Source organism: Siniperca chuatsi, linkage group LG24 (genome assembly GCF_020085105.1).
Source record: "Siniperca chuatsi isolate FFG_IHB_CAS linkage group LG24, ASM2008510v1, whole genome shotgun sequence".
Classification (NCBI taxonomy): Eukaryota; Metazoa; Chordata; class Actinopteri; order Centrarchiformes; family Sinipercidae; genus Siniperca; species Siniperca chuatsi.
The window spans coordinates 10,467,289-10,481,379 of record NC_058065.1 but is presented as its reverse complement, the minus strand read 5'-3'; the positions used below and the strand labels follow the sequence as shown (position 1 = coordinate 10,481,379).

Below are 14,091 nucleotides of genomic sequence, written 5' to 3'. Positions count from 1 at the left end.
AGGACAGGAGGCGAATGTTGTACATTCACCACACTGACCTTCATACCCTTGCTTTACTCCTCCCTGCATATAAAGCAGACTACTTCCTGCACTGGCACAGAGCATTGGCATTGTGGATAGAAATCATGAGGCGCAGAATCGTCCAATATGGACTTAATTTCTAGGATACTGGACTACGTGTTTCATAAGATATTTATGGAAAGGTCATGGCTTTGACTCTTTCAATATGTAAAACCACAATCTTTAATAACCATAACAAAGTGTTTTAACCTAAATCTAATAATGTGCGGGACGCAGGATGCAAAGTCTTCGTATGCTCCACCTACCCTTATCTCCTTCGCATGACTTCTGTTCAGTATGACGATGACACACATAAAAATATTGCAGCAAAAACACATGAAAAAGCAGATTAATAGTACATCAAATATATTTTTTTAAGAGAAAACGATGCACAGTAAGAATCAGGTCGCCACAATTCACTTACTGGATTTTTGTGCTGCTGCAGTGCACAACTGTGGAAAAATCCAACCAGGGTACCACCACAGCTGGAGAGGAAACTTTGTTGACAAACAGAGAGTATGGTGATCCTCATTTCTTCCACCAGCCCCCTTTCATGAATCTTCTCTCTGTCAGCTCTTGTCTCCGTTGGTCCGGAGGATCCCACACAAATATAACCAGAGCAAACCATAAACTCTTTGTGTTGGCAGAGCCCTAACTGGGTCACAACTCGTCCTTGTCTTTGCTTTTCTTATTTTTGTCTACCTCTGATGTCAAACAGGAAGAACATATACTTGAACACGGGAAAATCTGTGTATCCACTCGAGATGAAAAACAAAGTTCCACCAATGCTCTTACTTTATAATCCCAAGGTGTGGATGCTAACATAACATTTCACAATGCTGTCTTAAGATAGCCAAAACTTTCTTTGCTGATTCCTGCCAGGAGTAATTCTGTATATAAAAGGGGTCAGAGTTGGTTGGAATGAAACTCCTCATGTACTTAGATGAGAAAAAGGTTTTCTGTTTATATTTCAACAACTCTTCTGCTTGTTTGAAACCATGAAAGTACAGTAAGAGACCCTGCCTGCAGACATATTGTGCTCTAATGCGCTGTGTCTCTGGCTTTACTGCAATCATGAGACATATTAAAATAAAATCCTCTCTGGGGGCATTATAGCTGTCGTTCAGTCATAAATAAGACTGTTTTTGTAGCAAACAAACATAAATAGCATACTAAGCGTGTTTTTTACCATAAGACACAGAGGTTTCTATGGTTATTTCTGATGACACACACTTACCTGTTATAGCTTAGGAAACAAACAAGAAATGAAAAGGTCTATTTATGAGACAAAGCTTTAAACTACTGCACTTCTCTCTGTGGGTTTAAACTTTCACTTCTGTTGCACTCCACAACTCCATCAGTGATGTTACAGCAGGTGTATGAATACCATGACCCCTCTTTACCTCAATGTAAACATTGACCTCAGACCATTTCTGTAAGGTTTTTGTGTGTTTGTGGGTTCAGACTAACAACATGTTCCCTTTGATTTTCAGTGCAGGTTTTTTTTAAATATATATAAATATTTACTCAGAAGACCATAGTAACAGACATCCTTGTCTTTTTGCTGCTTGTTTTAAAAAAATTCTAAGATTTATGGATGCTTTACTGACAGGGATGCATTCATTTGTTGTCTTGTGGCAACCCGTACCATTCCCAGGGCGTCAAATACTGACGTTTTGTCACGCCCCTCGGCGTTGTATACAGCCGCACATGGTACCCTTTAGCGTCTGTAAGAGATGCCTTCAGAAACTACTTGGTTTGGTAGTAGGAAGTCACGTGACCCTAAAAACTTGAACTCACATGCATACTGCATATTCTTTTTAGACAGTATTACTTATTTTGTTTATTGAGTGGTTTCTATAATGGACATGTTGACAGTGGATGCTTTTCACGACTATGAACAGTTTCTCTTTCCACCTTATTTCTATGTTCATGTTGATTCCCCGAAACATTAATTTCTATTCTCAGTTCCTCATATTTATTTAATGAATAGCCAACAAGTTCTCGTTTCTAAACAACCAAAAAGGAAGTTGTCTGTCTCAAAATCACTCATGTGAATGTCTTCTGATCTCATGTCCAATGGATATAGCGTGGTTCAGTTTAGGCAGTGCAAGGTCATGGTGGTGGATATGATCACTTTTGTGGTTAAAATAAACAGTTGTAAGTTGTAAGTTGACAGTTGTAAGAGATGGGAAACAGAATGCGGTTTCCAGTCTGGAAGCCACTCACCCACCCCAACCTCTGCATTAACAGAAATGCATCCCTTTCTATGCGGCAGAGCATCGTTCCAGGGAATAAGGAACGCATACAGTGGTTCACTGAAGGTAAAAGCTTCAAAAAAAGTTTGGATGCGAATTGTTTGCCATCAGTCACGGAGGGTAGAGAAACATCAGGTCTCCTGCTGTGTATGTGACATTCAGTCCAGTTCTTGTGCCTCCTTAAGTGCTTTAATATGGCTTATTGTTGGCAGGCCTTGCTAAACGGCACTAGAGGGCATGCTGGGTCTCGGGGGTCCTTTGAGGAAACCGGCATGGAGGAGGACCAGCCTGGCACACCAGCCTCCCTGCTGCACCCTCAAAATGTGGTTCCAACCCACCCGGCAGGACTTCAAAGCACCTACCGTCTCTCTCACAGACACATACATCTGACTCAGATAGAGAGCGCGTGCGTGTGTGTGTGTGTGGGGGGGTAACGTTCATTGCTTGAGTGAATGCATTTATCACAGTGTGTTCATGTGCATAATAGTGTAGTATTGGCCTGTATGAGCATGGGTGAGTGAGAGTGAGTGTGTGTGCACACAAGACAGCAAAACTCGTGATGTGTAAAGTGTTTGTGAGGGTTTACCCATGCGTGGTCACCTCTCAGAACTCGTCTGTGGACAGTAAGTAGCCAACAGAGTACTAATTGGTGCACTGACAAGGGTGTAATAATGAGTTTAACTATGTTTAGGAAAGAGAGGAGAGGAGTTCATTTTAAAGACATCCATTAGATTTTTTTAATAGAGGCCCTGTTAGCAGGAGTCAGTCCTGCCAGGAAATTCACAATCTTGCAGTCACAGGAATTACAGCACATCCCATTTTCCACAAAAAATATGAGACATTGTTGTCACATTGTCTTCTAAGGCAACGCTCCAACCAAACTTCTCCTATTGACATTTTCAAACTTACCAAAACAGAACCATCGCTATCTAAAACTAACCATTTTGTTTATAGACCTTCACATCAGCGCTGAAGAAATGAGATTTACAAAGAATTACAATATATTAACTTACCATCCACTGAAAAATGAACTTCCATGGCCTCTGCCATTTATAAAGATGTCTGCAAACACGACACAACTTGTGAAATCTGAGCTTTCAGAAAATTTCCACTTCCGAGGTCATGAATACCACAAGAGGGGGATTCTGAGCGATACATAAACACATTTTTACTCTCTGGAACATACTGTATATTGTGATTAACAGTAGAATTTTTAAACAGTTGCATTGTTTACACACAACAGTGGCTACATTTCAGTCATTTTGGACTGCAACAATCATAAAAAATACACAGTCAGATGTTGGAGTTCCTGCCTTGCAAAGGTGTAACAGTGTGTCCTTTTTAGCTCCAAGGAAAGAGCCTGGTATGAACATTATAAGCAGAAGAAAGGAAAACAGAGTAGATGAGAAGCGAGGATACGAGAAATGTAGACTGGCAGGAGAGGGAGGTTTTTCGGAGGGGATGTTGATGGGAGCCTGGCACCGGCGGGGTGGCGGGGGTCTGCAGGAGCGGCATGTTCACAGAAAGTTTCTCTGTGGCTCTTTATCTGTGGGCTGGCAGCACTTCAATGGAGACCTTATCACCATAATGGACACTGGGGAGAGGACACGACGAGAGAACACACGCAGCACAGCACGTGCACGCGAATGAATTCATGTGTAGATGATAACTCACACACAGACAGGCACGCTCTATCCTGTCTTTTTTACTTTCTTCTTTCTTCTCATCAGCTCCTTCTGCAAGCCAACTTCATGTTTCACTTCCTTTTTTGTAGCTAGTGGACCTTCCTCTGCGCTATACGGTTTCACCAACAGCCACTTTAGATAGGACTTCCTCCTAGCTGGTCTTGTTGACGGGACAGTGACCTGCTCTGGGGATATTGGACTGAACAGAGAAAATGTGGTTCAGTGGGCAAAGGTGAAAAACCATTCCTGTCACACGTCTGTTAGGGTGTGTGTTAGGACAAAGGATGACGAGAAAAGATTGAATACATGAGGATGATTGGATGGTTGAGAGAGCGGAAAAAAGCAGCGTCAGAGACAGGGAAGGTGAGGGAGATGGATGAGTAAGAGAGCTGACAGGGCCAAAAATAAAGTGATACGAGGAGGAAGTGAGTAGATGAAGAGGAGTCCGGCCAACATAAACTGTTATGCTCCGGTCCCATTAAAACACCCTCATAAGTCTATGTGATGGCCTAGCAGTATACAAGATGAGTGAACAACAAGTGCAGGCCTTTGTAAACAACTGATAAAGAGAAGACGAATAAATGGAATTGATGTGTTCAATAACATGCTATTTTACAATATGTTATGGAATAAATTCATGTGAAGAAATGGTTCCCTTGAGAAACAGAGCCAGGCCTCTGACCTCTGAGGTTTTTTGAATGCTTACACCAGCTGGGAACATCTGAGTGCGAATCCCTGTTTCCTTTCCTTCAAAATTACTCCAGACTGTTGTTGCGAAAAACAACGCGTCTTGGTCAGTTTTGCCTGCGTGGTGAAATAAGGGTTAAGAAGTCTGTGGCTTCCACAAGTCATCCTCAAAAGACTGTGAGGACATGGAGAGAAGGGGGAGCGGATCCCAGGAGCCACCCAGGCTCTGGTTGTTTACCCCCATGGCAAACAAATCCCTCCATGTTGAGGCTGGTGATCAGTGAGGATGGAACAGGAGAGGAAGACAACAGACAACACAGGAGGGTGAGGACAACATTGTGTCCATGTGTTTACAGGCAAAACTGATTGCATTCAAGTACATGTTACAGTAAGAAGGATGTTCACTGATTTATCCAAGAAAATACAGACAAATTCATACCACTCAGATGTTTAAATTTAAATTATTGGTAAGCAGTTAAACCACTTTTGCATTTACTGGTCCTGAAACATCTCTTCTGATGCATAATTTATTCAGAAATTCTGGTCCTGTAGGACAGGCTAAACATGGCATAACTGTTGTGTTATCCACAGTATAAACTGTAATACAACTAATGTTGAAATCAATTGGTATAGGTAAGACGAGTGCCCAATTTTCCATCCAGCTACAATTCCTCCAAACTAAAAGATAACATAGGTTGCTAGCCCCTGCCTTCAAAAATGATGAGTGTTTTCTCATCGTCAGGATAAAATTGTTTGTGTTTTCCGAAACAAATATGACCATTACAAAACTGATTCATATGACTGCTATATATACATATTCTGATCTACCACTGCTATACTTAAGGTTTAGTTTAGGCAACTAAAACCCATAGCTAAAAGGAAATGTTGACTGTCACAAGGAAAAAGGATGCAAACTTCAACTTTGGTGAACAAACCATCTAACCCGACCTCCTCTCTTGCAGGTTTTGCAGTGGTACAACGATGGCACGCTACTTCTGTCCTTGCTCTTGACAGATGAGTGATATTCACACAGCAACTGGAGAGAGGTCCTAAAACCCAGGATTCTGTTCAATGACAGTTTTATAGTGACCATTGCCAACTTTCTTTCTACAATACCTGCACATGGCAACAATGATATGGTTGAGGATAAGGAGAGATCAGGGTTCTGGAAAATGGTTAGGCAAATAAACCAAAGCAAACCCACCCACCCCCCTGACCTCCACACCCTTATTTTGCTACATAAAGGTCACACTACTTCCTGCTTTGGCACTGAATGTTGGCACTGGATGTAAATTGTATATATTTACAGAATTTCTAGGGATACTGGACTGAAACACCAATGCTATTAGTTTTTCTGGTGAGGACAGTCTCAACTCCAGTGACCGGGACTTTTATTTTGAAAGTTGTACTGTGGTCTACTGCTTTGTCACAAGTAATTATTACATGATGAAAACATGGGGGATTGAGTCAAATGCTTGAATGTGCCATGCAGCTGTTAATATATTGAGCAAGTGTGAGTACTTGTAAAATTTTGATTCTCTCCCATCTCCCAAAGGACACTATGACAAATAATAATAGTCATCAATCTGCTCGGTCTGGCCAGTGTCCAAACCCAAATATCAACAAAAAGAGGTCAAGGGCATCTAACGCAGGTCTGTTCATTTTCTCGTAACAAGGCTCGTTCTCATCTTTGTTTATCTTAGCTTCAACTTGGCCACAGTTTCAGCCCTGCAGTCCAAAAGGCAGCTCAAATTTTTTGTGACGTTAGCAAGATGCCGATTTGATGTTGGTTGATGACAAAACGAAATCTCCCAAGCTCCGCTCAGAAGTGGTGTGATTGGCGAATTATTTGAGTTTTCCAGTAAGAGGGACGGGACGTTCTTGTTTGAAGAGGAGTGACGGTGAACTGAAGTGAAGCTCCGTCACCAAGATGGTGAACATGACTCAGCTGTCCTCTCTGAGTGATAACAGCTTGAAATAATAGCGGGGGAAAAATCCCGAGAAGGGTTTTACATCTAATTCATCCTGCTTGTTGTTTTAATCTCCATAATGACTCATCAGCTGTATCTGAGATAAAGAACACAATGATATTCCAAGCTTCCCAGTTAGTCCCTGTAATCACAATTTCTGTGCAATCAGTTTTTGTTGTTCAAGTTTTTGCCTGATATTTAAAATCTTGGCACATGCTTCGTATTTCCACTCCTGCAATCTGTTTTTCATTAAGCCCATGTCTCCCTGGAGGGAAAAAAAGCATTTTTCATTGCACTAATCTGTGTCAAATATGAAAGAGGACAAAGGCAATGCATTGTTGCTGGCGAAGACGGGAGGAGTAGCTGAATAAGTTGTTTTGATGTGATCCCACTTAAACTAAAGAAAAGAGAGACAAAAGACAACAATTCCCTGCCACACAATTATCCATTAACCGCGCGTAATGATAGAGAAATATGCAGTAAAGGACAACAGACATGCAGCCTTACACACAGACACAGATCTTTGCAAGGACCTTCACTGACTGCAATGACTGCCCTAAATCTTGACACAACAAAAGCCTCATCCTAACCTCAAAGGATAATTCTGGTTTATTAGAACTTGGGTCCTATTTTTGTGGTTTTTGCTGTGATTTATATAAGTAATAATAATAACCAAGTTCATTTCTGACATCTGGAAACATGACGTTGCTAAAAACTAAGTCTGACATGGCAAGAAACAAGAGCAGTAACATTAGCTAGCAGGTTTTAACATTAGCTAACATTAGAAAAATATTACCTAAACTGTGTGTTTTAAACATTTATCACAGTTTATGGATCGACTGTACCAGCTGTACACATCGTATCGTGTGCGCACATAAATTTACCTGTGCACTGAAGGATTATTTGCAACATTTCAGGTGCGCTAACTTGCAGTTTTACCTCCAAATAAAGTGGTTTAGATAATCTGGCTAAACTGTTAGCTTGTTTACAACCTATTTGATCGTCTGACCGCTCATGTTTGTTGGCCTGTTAGACTTTGTTTGCTTTAAATAGCCTGGGCACGCTAATAAACTTGTGTTGTTGTAATGTTTCTTGTTTATTTATACCTTGTTTTGACACTGAGGTTCAAAACCCCCCGCCCCTGTTATATGATAAAAGAAACAGTGTTTATAGCTGGTAGGCTATCTAGCATTACCATTCAGTGACACAGCTGGAGCGTGCTTGGAGCCACTGTTTACAGAACGTTATCGTTCATCAGTATGGATGCTCACATAGCATAACATTATAGTTATTGTTATAGTTATCCTTAAGTAAGTAAAGAAGAGTCATAACGTCAGTGAACTAATGAATTATTATCCATGAGACAGCAATATTTCTCTAAAGTTTGCTAACATTAGCCACCTTTAGCTACTGTTCATACTAGAGTAAGTCTGTAGCGGCAAACTCCTGTTTACTGATTTTTAGCAAATTCCACTTTTTGTTTGTAAGAGGAAGATCATGTTATTTCACATTTCAAAAGTTGCATAGCCTCACTTTAAGGCTGCTAACCTTAATTTTAATCCTCCTCTAAAGCAATTCCAATTTTTCCTCATAATGTAAGTAAATAAATACAATATTTTGTCTCATTACTTTTTAGTTTAGTTATTATATTATTTGTCTGTGTATGCCTGGTATACTGAAATATGTAGCTTATTCTATTGCACTTGTGACTTTCTTTCTTAACAAAAATTGGAAATATAAACCCCGTTTCTTCTTTTCTAGCGGTGTATGTTCTGTTTGTGCATTCCAGTGCCTTGACATCGGATTATCTGTGTGTGTGAGCCCCAAACTCCCCTGCAGGTCCCCTCTCCTGTCAAAGCGGCGGTCCTGTGGTGTGTCTTGCTGGTCGTGTTATCTGACGTCTCTCTCATCTGGCTATTGTGTCTCCAATCTTCTCTACTTTATCTAATCTGCTCTCGCTCTCTCTTTACCTCTCTCTGTCTCTCACCCACAGGTCCCTCAGGTTATTAGTTTGATGTGCTTGATCTTGAAGGTCTTTCATCCCTGTAGAAACACACGAAGAGGCATTAAGGCTTACTGTAAGCTGGAAAAACAAGCTGTGTTTTCCCCTGTGTGTATTTTGCAACGCTAAAGAAAACATGTATTTTCTGTTTTTGTTCATGTCATGTTCGCCATGTTAACGTTGCCATATATGGCTGTCTCTGCAGCAACATGCTGTAAACTGGTAAGAATGGACAACTTTGGAGAAAAATTACTTGCAGCTCTTTCTAGGTGTTTTTGTCATGTTTTCCCTTCCTCTATCCTCTCCATTAAATTGTTTTTTCTTTTTCAATTTCTTTGGGGTCTTATTGCAATAGCCAGTAATAAAACATACTCAGTAAATCAATGAATGAATTCTCACATTTTATTCTTACTCTGCATATTCACAAAAAAGCTTTTAGTCATAAACTTGACCTTTTCCTGCAAATGACCTGCCCAAACACCCAAAGTGTGTCATCTGACTGCACGGCTGACCCAGCAACTCCTCATTATTCACCCTGTGGGGATGGTCTGTGTATGGGTGACTCTGGGGCCTTTCTCAAACAGCATCCATCACATCCCTGTGGCTGTCTGACTCTGCGTGTGTGTGTTTGTGTGTGTGTGTGTGAGGAACCTTGAGGCCATTGCCACTGAGCGCCTGACCTCTCCTGACCACCTCAGAGGACGTTTTCCCTCTTTTGGTGAAATAGTGAACAGCACCTTCACTTCCTTTAAAAGTGCACTGATGAAGATGAAACTTATCCAATCAAATCAAATCCATATTTATTAATTTTTATTTTATGTGAGGTATCACTTCAGCACCAGCCACAACAAGAGTTTTTCTCCAAAGCATTCCGCCTGTTCAAAACGGAGTCAACGATCAACACCGGACCACCTTAAGAGTTTTTTGCATGCAGTTCTTAATTTTTGCCTGCTGGTGTCAGTGTTGCACCAGGGGAAAATCCACTCCAGACTGGCTCTGGAGCCAAGAGGAGGGTCTTGTTTTTAAGGTGGTTCATGAGGGTTAAGAAACTTATCTTGAGTAAGAGAACTACAGTGCTGACTAGGTATCATTGTGGAAGGATCACACAGTGTGTTTTATATAATTTTAAAGAATACAGAATATTATTAAGCTTCAGATCTGTCTCTCTGCCTGTTTTCTTGCATTATCTCCATGCATGACTGTTTGTTTTTGGTCCTGTGTGTGTACATGTCCTCTACTGCCTGCTAGCACCAGTGCTGGCTGTGTCTTGGTGTGACATGTGGCGGCTGACACAGAGAAAGCAGCTTACAGCTCCTGGTCCCTGCTTGGTCCTGGCTGGACCGGGCGGCGAGCGTCCTGGGGGCCTCCCGGACTGCCACCAACAGGGCTTTATCAGCCCTGAGGATTAATGCGATTTCATCAGGGTCCACAGGCCTGCCTGCAGACACACACACACCCGCAGGCATGCAAACATGCTCAGAGAAAGTGCAAGTAGTGAGTAATTGCTTGTCTTGTCTTGTATCTCCAATTATGTATATATTTATGGGTGTAAGCGTGGGTGCGTTCACCATGCGATGTCGCTGGCGCAAAGGTTGGCTGGAGGTGGTGGGCTCTGTGTGGACTAAGAGAACGCCAAACAGCAACAGTTACTAAGGTCTTCTGTGTATGTATAGATGCTTGAGAGTGTGTGTGAGAGCGTGGCAGAGAAGGTCGAGGGTGGCTAGCGTTAGAGATCAAGGCTTTACTGGGTTTGTAACTTCAGGTCAACAGATGAACATCAGATAATCCTGACTTCTTTTTTCTCTTCTTAAGGTTGGGGAACAGAGAACGAGACATTCAACTACAACGTTATAGCCAACGGCTGTATATTAACCTGTTAAACTGAGCATGCTAACATGCGCACAATGCAGGGGCAGAGCTAGACTCTCAGCAGAGAGGGGGAGGAGCATTCTCAAGGGGCCCTTCTGATACAGTCATTATAAAATTCACTGTATTCAACATTCAACTGTAAAATAGCTGATATATCTGATCCTATCCTAACCATAAACACAAATTGTCACTTATTGAGCCAAGAAAACATACAGTGAAGTCACTTTGTTTCAGCATCGAAGAAAGCACGCGGCGCTCTACATGCATCGATTAACGGTTCAGGCTTAGAAGCCAGGTGCACTGTCTCAGTACCATGTCTTTCTTACATGGGAATAACTTTATGTTATGTTTAACAGTCTACAACACTATACAAAGCCTACTTAAATATAAACCATATAGAGGACAAAACAATTCGACAAAAAAGACGAACAATAAATGAAAAGTCTATGGACACGCATTATTAGGCTACAGAAATGAAATAACCTGCCACTAAACATTATAAACTCCATAGCCAGTGCAGCCACAAACACACATATTATACATATATATTTGCACTCTACCGACTTTGTATTGCAACTGCTGCACAACAATTTCCCTTGGGATAAAAAAGTTCTATCTTGTCTTACCTAATGTTAAAGCAAAGGACAGACTTAGAGAGACAGTTTTTACACAACGCATATAGCATGCACACACTACAATGCTAGGCAATGCAGTGGCTGCACATATGGAAAGTGAGTTACAATTATTAAGAGTTTGTCATTGTACTCACCTGTCTGAACGGCATTCTGCAAGCTTTATGCACTGCAAAGTCCTCAACAATCTGCTCTAGGTTCAACTTCTTTACTCGTTTATGCTCAAAGCTTAATATAACCAGTCCACTCAGCCTCTTTAAAAGGATAACCTTTTAACGGCCTTCAACACATTATAAAGCCTAGTCAAACTAAAATAGTCCATTTGTGTATTCCACCATCCTCCATAGAACAAAATAATCCGAACAGGTTAACGAACTTTGTAGCTACATATCCTAATCTCTTTCATGGTGGCAAACCTGCCAACCACTTTGTCTTTGCCAATGTTTATGTCCCGCACAACACACGGCATTTTAGTGCTTAGCTACATTTAAAAAACAGAAACAGCAAACGGGAACGGATCAAAACGAGGCTTCAAACTGAAACATTGTAGTGACGGCCCACATTTCCCATCATGCCTTGTGCTGGACTGAGTAGTTTAAGTTAGCTTTTTATGTGCCAAAATGCAAATGTTACTTTTTCTTAGTGTTTGTAATGTCTCTGTTCATAACATTGTGGTTTATGTTGGTAGTTGTCATTTTTGTGCTGGTTCATATTTTTAACCATTAGTGAGGTGGCTGTTACATTTCTTGACCACAGCTGTATTTTAACATTGTGTTAAGAGTTCTTGTCATGTGTGGACTGTCATTAAAGGAAAAATGTACTTGAGAACTATGTCTTATATCTCATCTCATCTATGATGTCTGCTGCAACAATATGATTAAATACATTTATCAAATAGAGGGAATTAGAAATAAAAGCCTATCTCAGCCTCTAATACAGGCCTGCTTCAAATAAAGGTGTGTTACTTTCTACAGTTTAGGTAAATAAAGGCACTGGACCTAGTTGAATTTCCTTGGGGTGGTTGACCCCTGCTGTCACTTTGCTTATGGCACAATGATGATGTTAACATGCTGATGTTAAGCAAGTTTAATGTTTACCGTGTGTGCCATCTCAGTTTAGCGTGTTAGCACACTGACAGTTGTTAATTAGGAATGAACAGAAAGCACAGCTGAGACTGATGGTAATGTCAATAGTTTTGCAGGTATCACTACAGGGCTACAAATTGTCAAAACTGATGCAGCAGAAGCTGAGATACCCTGACTTTTAGTCGCTTGTATGAGTAAAGACACCCATGACAAAGCTTCTTAAAGAAGCGATTATACAACTTTTCACAATTTGAGTAGCACCCCCCCTCATAAACTAACCTTAACATGTAAAATCAGTGGATTGCGCCTTTAACTAACTCTTTCATGCACTATCCTGTAGGGTCAAATATCCATATGTGGTCATGCATTTTTCTATTTCTCACATCAAATCAGTCCAACTTGTCAGAGAGCCAGTGGTTACCTTCCAAGTGAACCCTGGCATGCTGAATGTGTAGTGTGAATGCAGTCAGGCCTAAAGCAGGGAAATAGCCAGGAAAGTCTGCATTGAATCAAACAGTGTTGACTGTATTCTCCCATTTTTCCCAGAATGTTTTATATTACATGCATCGGGTCCAGCATTTAGCTTTTAGCTTGTTCAAAATAGCTAAATAACACTTAACTAATTGCATCACAAATCAGATGTCACTGACAGATAACTGGATACACTAAATAGCAACGGCTTGTCCGCAAAAATAATTAACAAGTGGTTCAACTAACATACTGACTGACATTTAAATTCTTATTCCAACCAATTGAAAACATTATGAAGTAGGTCAGGTCAGACAGAGGTTTTGTGTGTCCTACTTGCTTGCACACAGACATGTAACGCAACCCCTTTTACCCAAAATCTTTAACTCATTCTCTTCTTGACTTAAAGTTTACTTAAGCTTGATTTATGCCGGTGAGTGGTGCATGTCTAAACTGACCTGTCTGTCGGCTGCGGAGGCTTTTCCTTTAGCTAACATTTTCATGCTGGTCTTGCAGTTGACGCACGGCCTGTGGCTGTTGCCCGCAGCTGACCATCACAATGAAATAACTCGAATAGACAGTTATGGCCACATTAAACCAGCTCTTACTGGTGTGATGCTCTGTCTTTATTTCTCAGGTAAAACTAACACATTTGGAGCAACCATGTGGCAGAAAAAATAACAGTGAATACCTTGAGGGCTCAATGTGTCTCTGTCTGCTATAGTTGTCTCTGTGTGTGTGAATATCTGTCTGTTTATGGATGTGTGTGTGTGTGTGTGTATGTGTGTGTATTTCGGTCTGTCTGTTTTTATGGCTTTTTGTGTGCCCGCATGAGTGTATGAGACTGTGCCTGTGTGTCTGTGTATTTATGTCTATGTCTGTGTTTGTGTCTGAGTCTGTTTGTGTGTTGAAGTGTGTGTGTGCGGCTTTCGCCCTCAGGTGTGACCATGCAGTTTGGCATTGTGCAGCACTCTACGTGTCTGGCCTCCATTTGGCTCAGTGCTGTGATGGCAGTCTGTATACTATAAACCATTTAAATGTAGATTTTCATTCAAAAACATGTCCACTATTTGAAAAATGAACTGCTACAATTATAAAATTATGGGGAACTAAATCCTTGGTTAACAAAATGACAAGTTTCACTTTCTATGCTGTAGAGAGACCTGTAAACTTATTTATTATACATGATAGTGTACAAATGTTACCCTCTAACTTCCTTCCTTTAAAAGGACAATCCTAGAAATCCTAGTTTTGTCTCCATATTTGGCGTCTCTTCTTTTATGTCTGAATACAGTGACTATCCAAAATAAATTTGCTTGTCACTAATATTACAGTATGTATGGGAATATCGCCAACCAAAAAGTCAACACGTAAA

At 40.9% G+C, this 14,091-nt stretch overlaps 1 long non-coding RNA gene across 1 annotated transcript; it reads left to right on the top strand.

The window, feature by feature from the left end:
- The first annotated feature begins 9,776 nt into the window (after positions 1-9,776).
- On the top strand, positions 9,777-11,994 carry LOC122872084. Its single transcript, XR_006377012.1, has 2 exons — positions 9,777-10,156; positions 10,475-11,994. It is a non-coding gene; the product is annotated as an uncharacterized LOC122872084 (long non-coding RNA).
- Positions 11,995-14,091: the final 2,097 nt, after the last annotated feature.